The sequence below is a fragment of the Balaenoptera ricei genome, chromosome 13 (genome assembly GCF_028023285.1).
Source record: "Balaenoptera ricei isolate mBalRic1 chromosome 13, mBalRic1.hap2, whole genome shotgun sequence".
Classification (NCBI taxonomy): Eukaryota; Metazoa; Chordata; class Mammalia; order Artiodactyla; family Balaenopteridae; genus Balaenoptera; species Balaenoptera ricei.
In genome coordinates, this window is record NC_082651.1 from 743,813 (window position 1) to 765,899 (window position 22,087).

A 22,087-nucleotide genomic window follows, 5' to 3' on the forward strand; every position below is an offset into this window, starting at 1 on the left:
ATCAAAACTACAGTGAGGTACCACCTCACACCAGTCAGAATGGCCATCATCAAAAAATCTGCAAACAATAAATGCTGGAGAGGGTGTGGAGAAAAGGGAACCCTCTTGCACTGTTGGTGGGAATGTAAATTGATACAGTCACTATGGAGAACAGTATGGAGGTTCCTTAAAAAACTAAAAATAGAGCTACCATGTGATCCAGCAACCCCACACCTGGGCATATAAATGGAGAAAAACATGGTTAGAAAGGATACATGCACCCTGATGTTCACTGCAGCTCTATTTACAACAGCCAGGACATGGAAGCAACCTAAACGTCCATCGACAAAGAATGGATAAAGAAGATGTGGTGCATATATACAATGGAATATTACTCAGCCATTAAAAAGAATGAAATAATGCCATTTGCAGCAACATGGATGGACTTGGAGATTCTCATACTAAGTGAAGTAAGTCAGACAGAGAAAGACAAATATCATATGCTATCATTTATATGTGGAATCTAAAAAAAAATGATATAAATGAACTTATTTACAAAACAGAAACAGACTCAGACTGAGAGAAAGAATTTATGGTTACCGGGGGGAAGAGAGGAGAGGGATAGATTGGGAGTTTGGGATTGATTTATACACACTACTATACTTAAAAGAGATAACCAACAAGGGCCTACTGTATGGCACAGGGAACTTTGCTCAATATTCTGTAATAACCTAAATGGGAAAAGAATTTGAAAAAGAATAGATACATGTATATGTAGAACTGAATCACTTTGCTGTACACCTGAAACTAACACAACATTGTTAATCAACTATGCTCTAATATATTATAAAATAAAAATTTTAAAAATAAAAAAAAATATTGTATGTAGACATTCCACCCTCAAGGAGGTGAAGCTTAACTCCCCACTCATTAAGGATGGACTGCATAGAGACTTCCTGCCAGTGAAGACAGTGTGGAAAGGGTAGGGGATGGGAGGGTAACTTCACAGTGAAGGAACCTGACAAACACTCTCTTTGGTCACGTGGTTGAGGTCAATATCAACAGTGATAAGTCATGTTGATAGACTGTACGTTTCATATGATATGATGTGATGAAAATGGCACTTTACCTCTGTGGCCTTCCTCCTCAAAACTCAAAATCCAACTTTAATAAAGAGAGAAACATTGGGACTTCCCTGGTGGCGTGGTGGTTAAGAATCTGCCTGCCAACGCAGGGACACGGGTTCGAGCCCTGGTCCGGGAAGATCCCACATGCCGCGGAGCAGCTAAGCCCGTGTGCCACAACTACTGAGCCTGTGCTCTAGAGCCTGTGAGCCACAACTACTGAGCCCATGAGCCACAACTACTGAGCCACGTGCCACAACTACTGAAGCCCATGCGCCTAGAGCCCGTGCTCCACAACCAGAGAAGCGACCACAGTCAGAAGCCCGTGCACCACAACCAAGAGTAGCCCCCGTTCACCACAACTAGAGAAAGCCCGCACGCAGCAACGAAGACCAAACACAGCCAAAAATAAATAAATAAAATAAATTTATTTTTAAAAAAAAAGAGAAACATCAGATAAATCTCAACTGAGAAACAGTCTCCAAAATACCTGACCAGTATCCTCAAAAGTGCCACCAAAAAGAAGAAATGACTGAGAGAAATTGTCACAGCTCAGAGCAGACTTGGAGTCCTGCCAACTACATAGGAAATTAGGGAGAAAATAGAGAAATCAAAAAAAAATTATGGACATAGTTAATAATAATATGTCGATATTAGTTCATAAATTGTAACAAATGTTAATAGTGTAAGATGTTAATAATAGAGGAAACTGAGTGTGGGGTGTATGGGAAGTCTCTACAATCTTCCTAATTTAACTATAAATCTAAACTGTTCTGAAAAAAAAAAAAAAGAAACTGTGTATTGATAAAGGCAACTCTACCATGGGTTTAGAAAGGACACCGGCCACCTGCATTCTGTCAAGTACAGACGATAAACAAAATCAAACAAAGATTTATGTGAAGTTGTTTATAATGAGTTATTTATTAGTGTGGGAGCCAACTAAATCAGAAAATGGTCGAGTAGATTATGACATAATCACATGGCAGAATATTGGGCAGCACTGAGAGTTATGTTTCCTACAGATATTTAGTGGCAGAAAATGCTTACAATAAAGAGTCAGAATAAGAGATTTCAAAATTGTGTGTTACTCAATTTTATTTTTTTAATTATTTAAAAATAAAATGTAGACATTGCTCTAAAGAGGTTACCAAATTATGTACATGTAACTGAATTTTAATTAAAACATATCTGTGATATATGTAAATACATAAAAAGGTGGCTACCTTTCAGTGGAATGGTTATGGGTGGATATAGCTCTGGCTTTTTATTTTGAGATTTTTCAAATGAGGAAGAAAGTTTAAAAGAACAGTATAATGAATACCCATATGGCCTTTAACCAGATTCACCACGTTAACATTTTGCCATATTTGTGTGTGCATGTGTGTATGTGTGCATGTGTGTGCACACATTTTTGTTCCATTATCACATCTAAGAATGTTTAAAATAACCTCATAATAATGGTTACCTATCCATATTCAAAATGTCCCCCCAAACCAACTGCAATTGTTTACTAGGTAATCTTTAATCTTTTTCAATCTAGAAACAATCACTCCACTTTTTCCCCATGACAGTGACTTTTGGAACATTCCAGCCCAGCTGTCTTATAGAATGTAGATTATGGTTGATTATTAACATATTGTTTTCTTTTTATCTCTTTTATAATTTTTTGCCATGAGCACTTTTTTTTTTTTTCGGAAAATAACAAAAAGTTTAAAAAACTACCTTTTTTTTGGAATTCGTTAGGTGATACTTAACAGGAGTTGGGTTTGTTACCAAACTTGGGTCTGTTCATCCGTGTGCAATAAAGCCAGTCTACTGACACTGGGTCGTGATGAAGGAAAGTACAGAGTTTATTGCAGGGGCCAAGCAAGGAGAATGGGCAGCTAATGCTCAAAAGACCCGAACTCCCCGATGGCTTTCAGGGAAGGTTTTTTAAAGACAGTGTGTGATCTCAGGGTATGTGATCAGCTCGTGCACAATTTTCTGATTGGTGGCTTGATGAGGTAACCAGGTGAGGTCACAGGGGTTAGCGTTATCAATCCTTAAGCTCCAGCCAGTCTGGGGTCTCCGTGCTGGTGGGCAGCATGCAGTTAACTTCCTCCACCTGGTGGGGGTTTTAGTATCTGCAGAACAGCTCAAGGACATTACTATCTACAGCCCCTGAGGAGGAACTAAAGGTCCTTGACTTTGTTTTATGGCTAAACTATTATTATTTTGTCTTGCTTGACTGCTTTCCTTTGTTTCTGTATTTTTTTTTTCACTTCTCTGGTTAAATTTGCTCTTTGAAACTTGGGGAAGGTCTAGGAGGCTAAAGCTTTTCTATAAACAAGAGGCAGGTGACACCGGGGGAAGGCCCTACAGGGTCCTGCTTGGTTTCAGGTTGGGGAGGGACTGGTGGCAATGGTGGGCAAAGAGCCAGGGGTCCACAGATTTCTCTCTGACAGTGAGCATGGATGGTCACAAATCTCCCACCCCAGCCTCAACGGTCCTGTGATCCTGCAGGAGGCTTGGCAAACGGCCTGGAGATCCTGCACGTGTTCTCAAGGTCAACGTGTGGAACCAAGGGTTTGTAATAAATTCTCTCTTCACCATCAGTGGACTTAAGCACATCAGCAGTGACCACCTCCTCCAGACCCAGGGAGGCAGTGAGGAATAAGTGTGGTGGCTGTAAAATGTTCTTCTGAACTGGGGTCCTTCTTAAACTGAGAGGGATGCTATTAATAACTGAGCCGAGAGGACAGGTATAAACTGATAGTGTCCCAGGCAAATGGGCGTCTGCAGGAATCAGAGGGGTTGAGGTCTTGCTTTGGAGACACAAAGAAGGGCTTCTCAGAACTGATGCCAAGGAGGTTTTTCTAAGCCCAGACCTAAGTGCCTTCGCACAAGGGTGTTCACACCACTGGTGCCTGGTACCAGATGCCCAGGGCTGTCCTGAGCTACTCTCAATGGGACACTCCAGCTCAGCTTTGTCCCTGCACAGAGCTATGGAGAGCCTGGCTTGTCTGAGAGGCTCAAACCAAGACGTTTTTGTTTGCTTTATTTACACGTGAACATTTAGATATTTTTTTGACACTTCAAAACCATGAGACCAGAGAGCTTTGCATTTTAGGAGAAAAGGATGATTAAATGGGCAGGGGGGGGGGGGAGGGACTTCCCTGGTGGTGCAGTGGTTACAAATCCGCCTGCCAATGCAGGGGACACGGGTTCGAGCCCTGGTCCGGGAAGATCCCACATGCCGTGGAGCAACTAAGCCCGTGCGCCACGACTACTGAGCCTGTGCTCTAGAGCCCGTGAGCCACAACTACTGAAGCCCGCGTGCCTAGAGCCCGTGCTCCACAACGAGAAGCCACCGCAATGAGAAGCCCGCACACCGCAACGAAGAGTAGCCCCCGCTCGCTGCAACTAGAGAAAGCCCACGCACAGCGATGAAGACCCAAAGCAGCCAAGAATAAATAAATAAATGAATAAATAAATATACAGCCGACAATTAGCATCTCTGCATTCCTTTCTGCCTCTTGGAGATAGTCCTGATAATTACGAGTCGTGAAAAGATTGAAGCCTGAAAACCACTTTGAACTTCTTGAAGGAAAACACCAATTTTTCGTTTTGAATCATGACCAGAACACCCACTGAGAAAATGCATGTTTCTTGGTGGTGAGCACACTAACTTGTGGATTGAGGGGGAGGGGGAAACGCAGTAGCCCAGAGCAGGCAAAGGGGCAAGGGTGGAGGGTCAAGGAAGGGACAGAAGTGAGAGGGAAGGAGGGCGGCTCTCAGAGCTGACGGGGCTCCTTCAGGCACGGATCCGCTGCACACATGCTCATCTCGCGCGGACCATCCTCCCCGTTCTCTACAACGTGTTTGCTGCCTTTTGTCTCTGGTTTAAAATACCTTGGAAGAGTTGAACCCCTGTACCAGCAGGAAGACAATCAGGAGAGTGATTCTACAGCCAGGCTGCGGAAAAATTCCCTCCCTCCTTTCCTGGGCCTCACACTCACCAGCAATGGGCTGGGCACCGCAAGGACAGAGGCTGCCTTTGATTTCTCTGGGTCTTTATCTGCTTCCGTGATCTTGGGATTGCTGGAGTGTGAATGATTATCCCACTTTCTAACCACAACAGTCACAAGTCAGGAAGTAACCTCCTCGATGAAACTGTCAGAACAGTCCCTCCATGGCCTCAGTCCATCATTCCTCAACCCTTACAACCCATTCATTTTCCTCTGGACAAAGTGAGCCTGGAAGGTAGAACAACACCCCTGCTATCTGAGAGCCACCAGCTGAGTCACAGCCCCGCTGAGTCACAGCCCCACCGAGTCCCAGTAGCTGGTGCAACTGTGGAGTCAAGTGGGTTCTTCTGGCTGGGAAGACCCGGGCAGCGCTCCTCACTCCAGACCATGATCCCTCCTCCTTGAAGCCCCAGCTCCAAGGCTCAGATTCTGCAGACATCACCCGGCCCCAGCAAGGTTCGCCCATCTCCCCTGGGTCACCATGTCTCTCCGAGGCCACACCTGCTCTGAGCTTTCAGGGCACGTGCAGGTGAGTCCTCCCACACCTGGTCCTCTCATTTCCTGCCATTTTTCTCCTCCAGCGACCTACTCAAAACAAGAGCCTGTGTGTTCCCAAATTTCATGGTCAGTTCTCAGTGCTCGCCCCTCAGCAGCATGTGACACAGGTGATCACACCTGGTTCCGTGATGCAGGTGGCCTCCCGACACTGCACCCCAGTCCTCCTGGGCTGGCCCGGGGCTTCCCGGGGCCACCCCTCTTTCTCCCTGGGCAGTCTCCTCAGATCCTGTGGCTTGAAATACCACCCACCTGCTGGCCACTCCCAAGTACACCCAGCTCAGTTTTTCCTCCACGATCCAAACTCGTGTATCCAGCAGCTTACCTGACATCTCTGCTTGGAGAGCTGATATTCCTCTCCAAGGCAGCATTCCCAGAGCTAAATTCCTCCCCAAACCTGCTCCGTCTCAGTTCAGGCCAGTGCCATCCCTCCTGCTCAGGGCAAAACTTGGAGTCACCTGGACTCCTCTTTCTTCCACACCTCACATTAATTGGGCAGGCTCTGCGTTCACGACGCATCTGGTCTGTGTCTCTCACCACCTCCGCAGCCCCTACCCTGGCCCAGCACCACTGTCATCACCAGGACGACACAGACCTGAGCTTCTTCTCAGCCCAGCAACCAGCATGTCCGCCACAGCCTCCTCTGCTCTGAACCACCCAGGGGTCGCATCTCTTTCAGGGCAGCAGCCAAAGACCCTGTCTTCTAAGGGGACCCGGGGTTTGTTTTCATCAGGCATGGTAAGACACATAGACATGGGAATTACTGTCATGAAGGAAGATTTTTTTTAAATTAATTTTATTAATTTTATTTTTGGCTGCGTTGGGTCTTCTTTGCTGCACGCAGGCTTTCTCTAGTTGCGGCGAGCAGGGGCTACTCTTTGTTGCGGTGCACGGGCTCTAGGTGTGTGGGCTCAGCAGTTGTCGCTCGTGGGCTCAGTAGTTGTGGCGCATGGGCTTAGTTGCTCCGCGGCATGTGGGATCTTCCTGGACCAGGGCTCGAACCCGTGTCCCCTGCGTTGGCTGGCAGACTCCTAACCACTGCGCCACCAGGGAAGCCCCATGAAGGAAGATTTTATATTGACAGCTCCCTAGAGTCAGGAGGCACGCCACATAGGGCCATGTGGGGAAGCCCCAAGGCCAGTCGGAGGCTGCCTCTATGGGAAAATGTGGCCAAGAGCCTTTACTGTGGTTTCCACAGGAAGGTGCAGGCAAGGCTGGTAATGGTGTAGTGACTGGGAGGTTTGAATGACTGAATAAGCTGCCCCGAGTTTCCTGGTTCCTGGCCTCGGGGTGAGCAGGCCAGGGGAGCAGTGGCCTGGACGGTGAGAGTATATGGAGGAGGGGCTGGCAGTGGGCTCTGAATTGGGTGGTTTGCATGCTTATTGTCTCTGGGGATGAGCTGACCTGGGAGGAGCAGTCCCTCCAGGGTCAGCAAGGCCCCAAGATGTCAAAGCATCAAAAACACAGCATAAGGAAGACACAGTTAATAGCTGTGGTGCCTCCCTGAGCTGTGCCCTCTGCCAGCTTCCTGGCCTCCTTGCCTACTGGCTGCACCTCAGCTGCCTGGCAAGCTCCTCCTGCCTTGGGGCCGAGCCTCGGCAGGACAGCTCCTGCCCAGCTCCCTGCAGGGCTCTCTCGGGTCTCTTCGTGCTCTTTGCTCGGATGACACCTTCTCAGTGGGTCTGCTCTGCCCACCCAGTGGTTTAAACTTGCACCCTTACCCTGTGCTCCCAACCCCCTACCCTGCTCTGCTTTTCTCTTTTCTAGCACTTCACACCTTCTTATATGCCCCATGATTTACTTTCTTAAATGTTTACCGTGTTTCTGTCTTCTTGACTACCGTGGGAAGATCTGACGTATCCCAAGTGCCCAGAGCAGTGAGTCGCACACAGTTGGCCCAAACCTGGATGAATGACGGAAGTTAAAGGGCCTTGAAGGACAGACGGAACCCCTGTGCTGCAGTTTTGGAGGCGAACAAACTCAGGCAGCCACTTCACAGCTTCTGAGCAACCCAGGTTCTGACTTAGGGAAGAAGAAAGGGCAGAGAGCCAGCGCAGGGAGAGGGACCCCGTCCCTCCTGAGTTGTAGGCTTTTCTCCCACGTGGCCAGTAGCCTCCAGCTAAGCCAAAAGCAAGAGCAAAACTCAGGGACTTTCCCACAAGGAGAGCAGCATGAGGTGCTCGGCTTCTATTGTGTGCCTCTCGGTTCTGCTGTCACATTTGTTTTTTATTGAGATGTAATTCACATGCCATAAAGTTCACCCTTCTGAAGTGTGCGGTTCAGTGGGCTTTGGTCTATGCCCAGACTTCTGCACCGACCCCCAGGAAGACACTGCACAGCCCTTCACTGGAACCCCCAGCCGCAGGCACCCAGGCTCTCTCTCCGTCCCTGTGGATATGCCTGTTCAGGATGCAAACAGAGGTGGGGTTGTACAACACCTGCCATGCTGCTGGCTTTTTTCTGTGGCCACACTTGACCAGCACCTGATCCAGAAGAGAAAGGCCACTTTCCCCGGGCAGTAAGCCTGCAGGAGGTGGATTTGGGCTTGAGAGGCAGAATTGAAAACTGATCACAAACTCTCCAGGATGCTTGAGGTTGGGGGTGGATTTGTAAGTAAGCAAGGGCTCCTGTGCCTGCAGTGCAGAAAGCCAAACTGTGATGACAGGATTTTGTAGCAAGGATTTATTAACAGGACACCAACCAAAGGAGCGGGAGACAAGCCTCAGTTCCACCCCAGCCTGGTCTTTGAGTTGGGGGTGCTTTAAATGGGAACAACAAAGAGGCTGGGATTGCTCATCATCTTGTGACATTTCTGTGACATTACTTAATCATGGTTTCAGGGGTCAAGATGTCTCCGGTGGCTCATGGCTCAGGGGTCTGTTAGCTCATCTTGCCCTGGAGAAACAACCTGAGTGTGTATGTTAATGATGATATATCGACAGCAGCAGGGTTTTTTAATTTATTTATTTGGCTGCGCCGGGTCTTAGCTGCGGCACTCGGGATCTTCGTTGCCATGTGTGGGATCTTCATCGCCATGTGCGGGATCTTCATCGCAGCACGTGGGGTCTTTAGTTGCGGCATGCAAACTCGTAGTTGTGGCATATGGGATCTAGTTCCCTGATCAGGGGTGGAACCCGGGCCCCCTGCACTGGGAGTGCAGAGCCTTAGCCACTGGACCGCCAGCGAAGTCCCAGCAGTTTTCCTTAGTACGATTGTTAGGTACGATCTTATCAATGCCAGCAACCTTAGTCACCTGACCTTGGTTGATTAGTGTTCAGTGAGCACAGGATTGAGGTCAGAGGGGACAAGAAAGGGAATAAAGTTATGGACAGAGAGATTAATCATAAAGGCAGTAGGAGAACTCGGTTTTCGGGGGACTCAGTTTCAGAAATAAGGCTGTGTTCCCCAGGACACCCACCACGGCTCAGTTTCACGGTACAGATTTTCCCTGGGGCTGCTCTGGCCCCCATCTCCACCCGCCCCCTGACCAAGGGGCAGGGGAAGTGCAGGAGGAGCCACAGGCTGGGACCCGAGATCACTGAGGAAGCCACGAGTCCCACTTCCGGGGCTGGCAGCACTTGGAAAGTGCTCCACCAGGATCGCTCCAGACCTGAACTGGTCCCAGCCTAAGGCTCAGTAGCCCTGCCAAGTGCTAGGTCAACTGAGCCTTCCTGCTTTGGTCCAGCTCAGAGCAGAGCCTGGAAACCGGCCCCGCCTGGCGCCGTCCTGCAGGAGCCGCTCAGCTAATTTACGCCCTCAGCAGTGACTGATCACAGGACCACGCCCCTGGGTGGCTCTCCCCCAGGTTCCCGCGTTTAGGCTGAAACCACCACTGTCAGGTGTTATTTCAGGGAAATTTCTCTCCCAGTCATCAAGAGCTGACCGTGGCTGGTTCTGCTGCTGGACAGTAGGTCTGTTTTTCTTTAAACACATCTGCTGGGCTTCTGGCAGAGCTGCTGTAACGCTTAGACCCCAGGCCTCTGCTCCGCTGTTCGTGAAGAACCTGCCTTGCAGCAGGACACTGCTGGTGGCTCAGAACATTGTAAAACTTGCAGAACCAGATGCCGTCCGCCCTGGGGAGGGGCCCCGCTCTGGTGCGACAGTCAGGCAAAGAGCGAAGCCAAGGCTGAGCTGGGGAGGGACAGTCGCAGAGGCACTGTTGTGAACCCGCTGGTCGCTGCGTGTGCAGGAAGGAGGAAGGTGGGTGAAGGGAGGAAAGCCAGGCGGGGTGGCACAGCTCCCGCATGGCGCTCAGGGCGCGGTCCCCGATGGGGGCCCTGCTGCTGCGCAGCCGCAGGCGGACGCCAGGCGGCCGGGCTTCGGAGGCGCTCAGTCACCTGCTCGCTGCTTCACCCTTAGCTCATCGCCAGCCTCGAGTGCCGCTGAGGTTCTGTCACCTGTGCCAGGACCCTCCTCAGCTCCGCAAGAGTCTTGTCATCGGCACGTTTCTCTCCCTCATTAGCCTAATAACTCCTGGAGACCAGGAACCAGATGGCCTTTATGTTTATACCCCAATACGTACCCGATACAGATTAGGACACTTTATAACTGCTGGTTAAATTGAACGAAATTTTAGGTCAGGGAGAGAGGGTGAATTTTGGGAGTTCAGCTGTCACTTTTTCTTGGGAAAACATTTTATTGTTCACAGACACTTGGCGGTGGGATAACTCTTACAAAAGAGCAGTTTTTATGAGTTAAGTGTAGATGATCCAGCCCATATGGATCAAATTTCCCTGCAAGTACAAGAACATACTTTTAGAAATGGAGCAGAGATGGGGGAGGGGGGAAAGAGAGGGCTTTCAGAAGGAAGGAATTTTAGAGTTTACCGGACCCGAGTGCAGGAGAGGGAAGAGGCAATGCCGCCAAGTCCAGGGTGTGGCTGGATTTTGTCACTGCTAATGAGAAGCAGGTTTGAAAATATGCTACAGCTACTTAAAAATCTCTCCACGAGTGACTTCCTGCTGACCCTTGCCCTCTTCCGGGCCTACTGACCCCAGGGCTAGCACTGCAAGGGAAAGATGAACAGCTTACATTTACGTGCTAACCCGTAGTTTTGTCCTAAATGGATTTGAAAAGAAATGTTAGAGACACTTAGACAGAGACACCATTCTCCACAAAACGGAACCAGGGCTTCTTGGAGATGGGGCTGATTCCAGGGACGGGTCAAGGAAACGACCAGATGACCCTAACTAGCTTGTGCTGCTGAAAGGAAAGGTGAGGAGGGGTAGTGAACCTGAAGGAACCCGTGCCGGGGCAATGAAAGCAGCAAAGTAAATAATGATAATTCTGGATTGTGACCCCTGTAAACTAAGCATTCTGGAGTCCAAACCAATGTAAACAAACAGCCGAGCAAGTAACTTAAGCGCATGTGCTGAGCCTAAAGGGGGCCAGGCACACGGGCTGCACGTCCTGGGCACGGGGGAGGCTGCTTCGAAAGGGTAGCCGTCGACTGCAAAGCACAGAGGAGCCTGTGAGCAATTTTCCTTACACAGGCGTAGCCCAGTACAAGCTCTTTCCTGTTCAAACCGGCAGGTTTACGGTTAAACGAAGCAGGCCTTATCTGCATCACAGATGGGTGTGTTTACATTTAAGCACTGAAACCGGTTTGCTTAATAAGATTTGAGCTTGATGCTGCGACTTCTCCTAAAAAGCCATTCAGCCTCCTCACAACCGTCCGGAGGTCACTGGTTCAGGGCCTTGACTTGCTCTAGCAAAGCAAGAGCAAGGGGCCCCTGGAACCCTCCTCGTAGGCTGCCCCTAACACTGCAAAAGCCCTGAGACAGACACCCAGTTACCACGGGACTGAGCAAAACTGGTGAAACCATCTAAACAAAAGTATTGAGATGTGAAGGCCAGAGGCTGGGAGACAAGGAAATTCCAAAATTCACAAAATTAACCACGAATCCCTCTAAAAAATTACTCTTCTGTCGATATTTCTTCAGGAATTTTAAATCGCCCAATTCCCCCCATGGTTTACGCTGCCCCCGCCCAGACTTGATCTGCTCTCCCGAGTTCCCCCCCTCCCCCGCTGGCCAGCGCCCGTCACCCCTCTCCCATCCTCCTCCCTCCTTCACCGCCCCTTCCCGGCCCTGGGAACCATTTCCCCCTGTTCTGTGACCCTGAGGTGACCCTTCCCACAAACAGACCAGAACCCAGCGTCCAGGCGCCCAGCCTGACAGGCCCCTGGGACCCCGTCGACCTGCGACTGCTGGTCTCGGGGGTCGGGGAGGGGCGTCCCGCCAGCTGGCCAGCCTGTCGAGCCACAGGGGCTTTCAGGGGTCCCACCCTCACAGCCCGAGCAGAGCGCTATGAGGGCCTGGTAAGACCAAAAGCCCTGCCCGGCTTCTGCAAACTACACGTAACTTGGTGTGGCCTCTACAGAGGCCATGCAGCGCTAACTGCCCGAATGTGAAAGAGACACATCCTGAGACCCAGGACTTCTCTTCAGCGATTAGCCTTCACTGGTGCAAGTACAAAGCTGTGTCTTAACAGCTACTCAGTGTAACGTCGTCTGCCCTTACAAGCTCACCAGTGGTCACCTGGTTGAATAAATCACGCGCCTCTGCACGTGGACCAGCGCACGGCTGTTAAAAAGAAAGCAGCAGGATTAGGTGCACTCGTACAGGAAAGCCGCAGGGTGTCTGGTAAGTGACGAAAGCGACGTGCTGAGCGCGAAAATACGTGTTCACAGAAGCCCACAGAAGCCCGTAAGCACAGAATGTTTCTCTCAGGGTTCCCAAGGAGCCTAGTAGTGGCTGCCTGAGGGAACCAGATGGAAGGAAAAGCCGAGGAAAAAGGGAAGCTTGCTTTTCTCTTTCTCCCCAAAACTGTAACTTTACAATTTTGTTCATGTATATATTTACCTATTCAAAAAAATGAAGTCTTAAAAATATGTATAGTTTTGTCTCTAATAAAGTTGGGGGAAGTGAAAGGTTACTGAATTTAACCCCCTGTGGGCCTGGCACTTACCCCGAAGAGACACAGAGAAGAACACGAAGTGGTCTCTACTCAGAGGGAAAGGGCCACTGTGGCCCCCAGCAGGGTCCCCCGGGGTCAGGACGTGGACAGGAGCCAGCCAGCTGAGTCCTGCCCAGGAAGCCATGCGTTTATTGCTCAATCTGCCAGCACTCTGGGAGGACAGTCACTGACTCAGGGCTCGAGGCCAACAGCCTAACAGGACACAGAGGTGACCAGGTCAATGTTCTGGAAGCGATGTTGACCTGCAGGTCAGGCTGGGCCACTCCCAGTCCTGACACAGCAGAGGGAGGAGCTGCCTGGCCCCAGGCGTGTGAGCTGGTGTTTGACCTTCCCTGGGGCCCCGGTTCTGGGCCCCCAAGTCCTCTGCGTCCCGGCCACCCCACGCCCACCGCACCGCCCGTGGCCCTGCAGGCTGTCCGCCCGCTGTCCTCCCCTGGCCCAGTCCCTGCACCTGTCACCCCCCCAGTCTGGCCTCCTCAGGAAGGTGCTTCCCCCTCCAGGCGCCCCAGCTCAGGGGTTTTGTTCTGAGGGTCACACCGCTGGACCTCTAACCACTCCTGGTACCCTTCTCCATCTCAGTCCGCTTTCCCTAACGAGTTATAAGCTCTCTGAGGGCGGGGGCGACGTTATTCCACGTTTTACCAGACTCCCACTCAGGACTTTTCCAACAATCGAATGACTTAATCTCCCCTTCCTGATCATCACCATCCAAAAGTCAGGCTTGGCCATCCTCACCCAGGCCATCCCGTGGGCAACCCTTAAAGGGATAGTTAAAGAGAAAGCACTGTTTGCTTCTTATTTAACTAGGAAAATAAAGGAAGGGTGATCTGTCCTGGTCACAATCCTTAGAGGCAGTCCGCCAAGGAAATGAGACGGCCGGGTCCTCCTGATGACGACCCGCCACTGACCTACAGGTCGACATCCCACTGACCGCAATGGCCACCGTCCAGACTGACAGTGAAAATTCCACTCCCACCACACAGGGACGGGGTCCCCCGCCCAGAGCTGTTTCTGGGATGTTGGTTTTTCCTGTCCCCAAGGTCCCATTGTGTGTCCCCATCCCTGCTGTGTCTGCAGGAGGCACACAGCCATCCCATGGTCTCAGAGTTAGGAGCGGAGCCCACCTCACTCCCGAGGGGGGAGACCTCAGTGCCCCTCCACGCACACACAACCCACACCAGCCACCTAGGGTCAGGCTTGGTGCAGGCTCACACCACGGTCGGGCCTTCAGTCCCCCTGGTTTTTCTTCCTGAAAGCCTGTGCTTCCCCAGTTCCAAATAAAGTGCAAACCCCATCTCCCCATCACCAGCACATGCACACACGCATACATGCACACACTGCACATGTGTATCACACACGCACACATACGCACATGTGTTATCACACACATGCACACTGCACACACGGAGCACACACACTGGCTCTTCCGACTGATAAGGAAATGAGATCATTTTTATCCAGATCCTGGGTCCACACCTGCCCTGGGTAGCTCTGTGGCAGCTCCCTGTGGACTGCCCACCGCATGGACATAAGCTGTTCCTGCTCGGCCCTGACAGCAGCCCAGGACAAGAGGCACAGGCCCACCTTCTGTTTCACCCCATCTTTGCTCAGCTTTTGGCTTGAAAGGTTCCGAGGCAGCTTCTGGATCCCCATTCATGTAAATTTCCTGACGTTAGCGTAGTGGCTCTCAGCCCCATCCCACCTTTCAAATTCCCAGTGCCTTTACTTCCCTCCAGACCAATTAAATCAGGATCTCTGGATGTGGAACTCAGAAATCAGTGGGATTTTGTTTTGTTCTGCTTTCTTCACAGCTACCAAGTGGGTATAATTTTCAGCCACTGTAACTGAGAACCACTGCCTGGCAGTAACTAGCTGTGTCAGGTTAGGACGCTCTGGACTGCAAGAAACAGAAAATCCCAGGTCAACAGTTTAAACACTAAGAAATGTCTTATGTCCTCTAACAACAAGTTCAAAGGTGGAGCCGTTCTGGGGCTGGGTTAGCTCTCTGACGTGATGGCATCACCACCTCTGCGCTGGGAGGGTCCGTCTCACCTCATTAGCCTCTTCCTCGATTCCTGGCACTACATCCTCACACAGACAGGTCCATGGGGCTCGGCAGCAATGGGAGCAATGGGACGGGGGGCAGGGGCACGCTGCCTGGGGTATGGCCTCCACACCTCCCTTCTGGAAGTCAACTCTTTGGACTTGTCACGTGCCCTGGCTCTTTTCAGTGATGTCATTAGCTTATCTGAAACTCACTTACATTTTGATCACTCTGGCCTCAGGGAATTCGATCTGGTAATTCTGATTAAGAGCACGCTTCACTGAGCTCCTCCAAGACTGAATTCCAAACTGGGAGGAGATGAAAAAACGGATTTAAAGACACAGTTGGTGGGGGGACGGCTACAGCTCTCGATTCCGACGGCCACACTAAGCAGCACCATCCAGGCTCTCGCTGGGGACACACCTGCCGGTTACAAAGTGCGGTTGCCTGCTGGTCCCTTGAGCCCACCTCTTGCGCCTGTCCCCCTGTCCCCCTGTCCCCCTGTGGGTCGGCGTACCTCAGCCTCAGCTGCACATCAGACTCATCTGTGGCTGAAAACACACTCATGTCCACCTCCAGAGATTCTGACTTAACTGGCCTAAAATGCAGTTTGGACAGTGTTATGGGCTGAATTGTGTCCCCTGAAAATTCGTATGTCAAAGCTGACCCCCAGGACCTCAGGATGTGACTGTATTTGGAGACGGAGCCTTTAAAGAGGTGACCAAGTTAAATGAGGTTTTTAGGGCAGAATGTAATCCAGTAAAACTGGGGTCCTTATACGAGGAGGCGATTAGGACACAGACACACAGAGGGAGGACCATTTGAAGACGCAGGGAGAGGACGGCCGTCTACAAACTGAGGAGAGGGGCCACAGAAGGAACCAACCCTGCCCACACCTTGATCTTGGACTTCCAGCCTCCAGAATTATGAGAAAATAAATTTCTGTTTTTAAGCCACCCAACCTGTCGCATTTTGTTACAGCCTCCTGAGCAGACTGATACAGATGTTAATATTTCTCACCCCCTAAGTGATTCTCACAAGCAGCTGGGTTGGGAGTCAAGTGTTCAAAAGAGTGCCACCTGGGCCCCACCCCATGGGTTTACCTGATCAGGTGTGGTAAGAGCTCATTAGTGGTTTTGAAGGTCCCCAGGTAACCCCACCCTGCAGCTGATCCCAGATTATTTGGATGCTCATCTGGGCACAATTCACAGTGACACAAGCACCCAGGAAGGGGAGCGATGGGCCACATTCCCAAAATTCCCCCCGCTTTGGGATTCAGCACAGTTTACTGGGGTGACTGGGGGTTATTTACACTTTACTTCTTAGCTTAGGTTCCTTGGATTCCTTTCACTAGAATTGCTTTCCTCTTCCTACTAAGATGACATCAATCATCCTGAAAATTAGAATTTTGATTGGGGGAAGAAGGAGAGAGTGCAGAAGTATAAAATAAAAAGAAAAATCACACCTCTCTTCCACCCCACCAGCTCTCCCCAAAGATAATAATAGTTACCACTATTAATAATTAACAATGGTCACCAATATTAATAATTACTTATGTGTCCTTCCAGAAAATGTTTATGTATATACCATCATGACTAGCCTCTAAACTTTTACACAAATGGGATCAAACTATACATGCCCTATTACACTCTACAGATATGTGTGTATACACACATTTGTGGCTATTGTTTTTAACTTAATAGCACACTGCAGCTGAATTCTTCCCTTTGGCTTTTCCATATTCAAGTTTCTCCCATTTAAAATGGATCTTGCGGTCCCCTCACCCACCTCCAACCACCGCCTCACTTCTCGCAGTTTCCACACAGTTTTCACATGTCTCTAAACCTTCCTTGACTTTCCTGGTGTCTACTTTTGAGGCTCTTGGGATTAACTGCTTCTTCCCCAGCACTGTGGCCAGAACGTTGTAATTATGGTGACTGTGGGATGAATTCCTCAACGGCAGATGCAGAGAAGAAGAAAGGTGTCTTGGGGAGCTTTCTAGCTCATTCCTTTTAATAGTAAGTGGAATTTGATTTTGCAGAGAAACTACAGACTATTTAATCATTTCCACATTGACAGACATTGAGGTTTATCGTTTCTGGCTTTTTTACTGTTACACCTAGTGCTGCAGTAAATACCCTTAGGCAGATATTTTGGCTTATGCCGTATGGTGACTTCCTCCAAGAGACCTGGGTCAAAGGATGTGTGTACTTCTACTTTTCACAGATGTTACCACAATGCCCTCCAACAATGTGTTCCAAGTCACCCTCTCCCGGGTGTGAGAGAACCTGCCTCTCAAATCACTACCAGCACTGCGGGCCCTCACCTCTGGCATGCTCGTCAGTCTGACGCGTGAAAAACAGTCCCGCGGCTGTGATTTGTGTTTCCTTCATTACGATCCTGTAAGAGTCACGTTTTAATGCTGTGCCTTCATTCGCTGCCTGGGTGGGGCTGGGGGAGGGAGGGTGAAGGAAGACCAGTTTCTGCAAAGGCAGGGATGAAACTGGGAAGACCACCGCTGCCAGGAGGAGGTCTCGCGTTTCCGAAAAGGTGGAAAGTCTACGGGGGATGGGCAGCCTCCTGCTGGGCACCAAGTCCTCCCAGACATGCCTCTGTCCCAAGCTGACGCCCACTGTGAGGTCTTCAGTGGGTTCCAGGGACCCTCTTCAGTCCTCAGACTGCCCGGGGGAGGGGGCCGGCCGATGCCTCTTGCTTCCCTGACCAAGGGCTGCTCTGAGTTCTCAGGTCAGTGGCAGGAGCACACATGGATGAGACACAGTGGGAGCCGACGGGAGGGTGGCCAGCCCTGGGCAAGGCAGCCAGAGGTTTGAGAAAGATCCAGGGAGAGAGGAGCCAGACCAGTGGGCCCTCACCTTCCACGGAGGGAGGGGGATTCAGGGCTCAGAATCTCTGACAAAGTTCTAGAACCAGCACCCCCGTCCCACCACTGTGAGCCCTGGGCCAGCACACGGCAGGTACACAGTCAGTATTAGCCGAACACAGGACGGACGGGGCCGGGGCAGGGACCACCCACGGTGAAGAGCCCCATTTCTGAGAACCCTGGCCTCTCCCTGGTGGCGGCCAGGCTGGCAGCTGGTCCAAGGGCACGGATCACACTGCCTGGGTTCCTCACTGCCGCGATTTGGGCCAAGTTACAGCTATCTGCCCCGTTTCCCATCTGTAAAAGGGGGATGAGGATAAACCTGACATCATAGGTTAGGGGAAGCGGTAAATCCACTATATAACGTGAAGTGCTTACGTAACAGTCAATCAATGTTCCCGTCGTCATACGAGCCTCTGACTGCCCCTCTGACCCCACCCAACCTGCTGGTTCCCTTCTGCAATGGCCCCAGCAACCGTCCTCGGGGTCCTCAATGCCCTCCTGGATGGTGGTCAGATCTAGCGAGTAACGACACCGAGCACCCAGCTGAGTCTGAATTCCAGATAAGCGGCCTAAGGACATCTCATGCATACTTTACTAAAACATTATTCATCGTTTATCTGAAATTCAAGTTTAACTGGGCAGCCTGCATTTTTATGTAGCAACTTTACCGCTGCACGCATTGGCAGGACTCCCCTTCTCCTTTTCCCCTACAGGAAATTGTAAAATCATTACAATATCTTGGACTATTTTCAAAACATCATCTCACTATTTACAGTAATGTGTTTATTCTTTTCCAAAGAATGTCCTTTGCACCAGAGCAGTGTTTCCTAAACTTGTCTGATTGGAAGAAGAGCCTGGGGTCCTGGATCCCACCCCAGACCAACCAAATCAGAGTCTCGTCTCCAGGAAACGGCCTTGGGAGCATGTTTTTGGCAAGCACCTCGGTGATCCTAAGACCCGGGACAGGCAGGTCTGGGAAGCACTGGGAAAAAGGCCATCTCTGCTCAGAGAACAGAAGAGGTCATCCCCCCAGGGAGGTCTTGTCTCCACTGGGCTTGAGGTGGATGGAAGGAGTGAGGAGGAAGAGCTCCGTGAACCTCTGACGGCCAAACGAACGAAGACGTGGCCCTGGGAAGCAGACCACAGCCACGCGAGCCTCGCCGAGCACACGATGGAGGACGGTGGGGCCCCTGTGGTCACTCTGGGGTGCCAGGGCCCCGCACCCCGGCTGTGACTCTCCAGGTCAGCCTCTATGAGTTCCAGAGTTTCTGTGTTTCACCTTTCAAAATTGTCACAGTGAACAGTCCTTGACTTCCTCCCCTTCCTCTTTAATGCCACTTGATTTTTCTCCATCTTTGACATCGATCCCTGCTTCCAGCCACACACTTCTTCACAACCCTGCCTTTCTTTTCTGAGTAAACTTTTATAAGATGTAATACAGGGGCTTCCCTGGTGGCACAGTGGTTAAGAATCCGCCTGCCAATGCAGAGGACATGGGTTCGAGCCCTGGTCTGGGAAGATCCCACATGCCGCAGAGCAACTAAGCCCGCACACCACAACTACTGAGCCTGCGCTCTAGAGCCCGCGAGCCACAACTACTGAGCCCGCATGCCACAACTACTGAAGCCCGCGTGCCTGGGGCCTATGCTCCGCAACAAGAGAAGCCACCCCAATGAGAAGCCCGCGCACCGCAACGATGAGTAGCCCCCGCTCGGCGCAACTAGAGAAAGCCCACGGGCAGCAACAAAGACCCAACGCAGCCAAAAATAAATAAAATAAATAAATTTTTTAAAAATGTAATACAAATTGCGTAAAGTGCATAAGTAAGCACACAACTAAAGAAAGTTTTCACGAGGTACAGACACATGGACAAGCAGCACAGAATCCAACACGCCCAGAAACTCGGAGACCCTCCTGTCTCTCCTTCCCCGGCTTCAGTACCCCTCACAGGCTTGCCTGTCCCCCTCTCCCCCGTGTCGTGCGAACAGAGCTCCACGGGGTGTCTCCTTCCCGACCCGAGGGCTGTGCGGTCCCCGCTGCGCGGATGTCCCAGCACTCGTGCCCGCTCCACTGTCGACAGATGCCTAGGTTGCTGTTAGTTTGGTCATTACTAATGCTGCTCTTGCACTTGACTTTTGGTGAACATATTGAAGGGTGAATGAAGAATGTGCCGCCCCGCTTATGCCGCGTTGACATAATGATGGTTTGGAGCTGAGGGCACTTGTTTCAAATGTATACATATACTCAAGACTTTTTAGAAGCTTGCTCTCTGGGTTTCTTCAACCTGAGGTTTATAGAATTAGGTCTGTAAAACTGTTTGGATGCCTTTCAAGGTTACAGTATTCTTCTGTCATAGTTGGCAAAAATCAGCTCCTAGTACTAATACTGTTAATTTACTTTGTTCACAGAACACAGACCATCAGTGCAACACAAGTAAAAGCACCAAGTAAAAAGCCAGTGAAAAACTGAAAAAAGAAGAGAGCTGCTAATTAAAGTTCAAATAGTTGCATATTTGTGTATATAACTATCAAAAAGGTATTTATTCAGTGCTAACAACCTTGAGTATTATTTTATTCACAAATCCATTATAAAATCTAGTTCTTTATACAGTTTTTTACATTACACTTTAAAATAAACGTCTGGAGAACTCTTTAACAGGTTTTAAATAACTGTCACTTTGGTAGGTCAAGTGTAGTAAAAGTTGATGAATGAAAAAGAATTTTCATAGTGTGTCTTTTAAAGGCCTGTGTCTTCTTAGACTATGCCCAAGTCAGACAGTTGGCCCAGTTCCTTAGGGAAGTGAATGTTAGCACCTGTGTGTGACAAAGGTCACCCAGCTCCAAATGGAGCTGCGCCTGTCTTCCCAGTCCTACGACATTCTTCTCTCCCGGAGCCAAATTCAGACTGGTTTCATCTGCTCACAAGTTGGGGGCGGGGAGGAAGGGCTGTGGCTTGCCTCTTGCCGCCCGGGGTCAGACAGAGTTTCCAGGCTGACGTCTCCCACTGTCTGGGAACCTTCACAGGTGATTCTCAAACTGTGAACTTTGAAAACTGTAAAATCCGCCTTCACATTCCTGGGCTCTAGGACTTAGTGAAACCCGATTCTGTTTCACTAAGTCAGGATACAAGCAGGGTTAGTCTGATTGAGATGGTGTGGGACGGTTAGATTTGGAAATTTCTCTCGGAAAACCAAGTAACCAGAAGTTTGCTCCAATCAGCTGATGGAAGCCACCTTTAAGGGCCATGCCTCCTCATCGTGAGGTGGGTGATACAAAGAGTGTAAGCTTTACTTTTTAAAGACAGACAAACATATGCATATGGTTGTCACATGTACCCATGTGTGGGCAGATATCCCACTTTGATAGATATGCCACATACATCCGTACATATATACACAGTCGATCCAGTTGTTCACAGATTCTGTATTTGCGAATTCACCTGCTCTCCAAAGCTAACTTGTAACCCAAAATTAACGCTCACCGTGCGTTCGTGGGCATTTGTGCGCACTCTCAGAGTGGAGAGAAATGTGTCACCTGTCTGCACGTTCCCAGCTGAGCTCAAACAAACAGGGCTCTGCTTTCTGTTTCATGTCACACTGTCAGCAAGTGCCCTTTCTGTGGCCTATTTAGTTTCCACATGTTTTTCACATTTCATGCTGTTGGAAACGGCCCCAAGCATGCTGCTGGGGTGCTGTCTGGGGCTTCTAAGGGCAGGAAGGCTGGGATGTGCTGCAGGGAGAAGATGCACGTGTGGGATGAGTCTCACTCAGGCCCGAGTTACGGGGCTGTCACTGAGAGTTCAGTGTTAATGAATCAACAATTTATATTAAATAAGGTGTCTTTAAACAGAAGCACAGGGACTTCCCTGGTGGCGCAGTGGTTACGAATCCACCTGCCAATGCAGGGGACATGGGTTCGATCCCTGGTGCAGGAAGATCCCATATGCCACAGAGCAACTAAGCCCGCACGCCACAACTACTGAAGCCCGCATGCCACAACTACTTAAGCCGACACACCTAGGGCCTGTGCCCTGCAACAAGAGAAGCCACCGCAATGAGAAGCCCGCGCACCGCAACGAAGAGTAGCCCCCGCTCGCCGCGACTAGAGAAAGCCCACGTGCAGCAACGAAGACCCAATACAGCCAAAAAATTAATTAATTAATTATTTTAAAAGTGTGAATTAAACAGAAGCACACAAAACAAGGTTATGTGTTGATTCGCTGATGAAAGTGCTGTGTCACGGGACCTACCCCTGTACTTCCCTTGGGGCGACGAGCCAGTTTCCAGAACAGACCGGCTGCGGAGGCTGTGCGGCCGACCAGACCGAGTGCGGTGGCACCTCTGCCTTTGTCACTCCCGGGTCAGCAAAGGGCGGGCCCTTGGCAGCTGCTGGCTGAGAGCTGAGTGGTGGAAGGTTCCAGGTTTATCCACAGGCTGTGCTCCTACTGTGCGCCGGGTCCACCTGGGGGTCCCACTCTCGGTGGGTTGCAGCTCCAGGGCTACGGGGCAGCAGGGCCT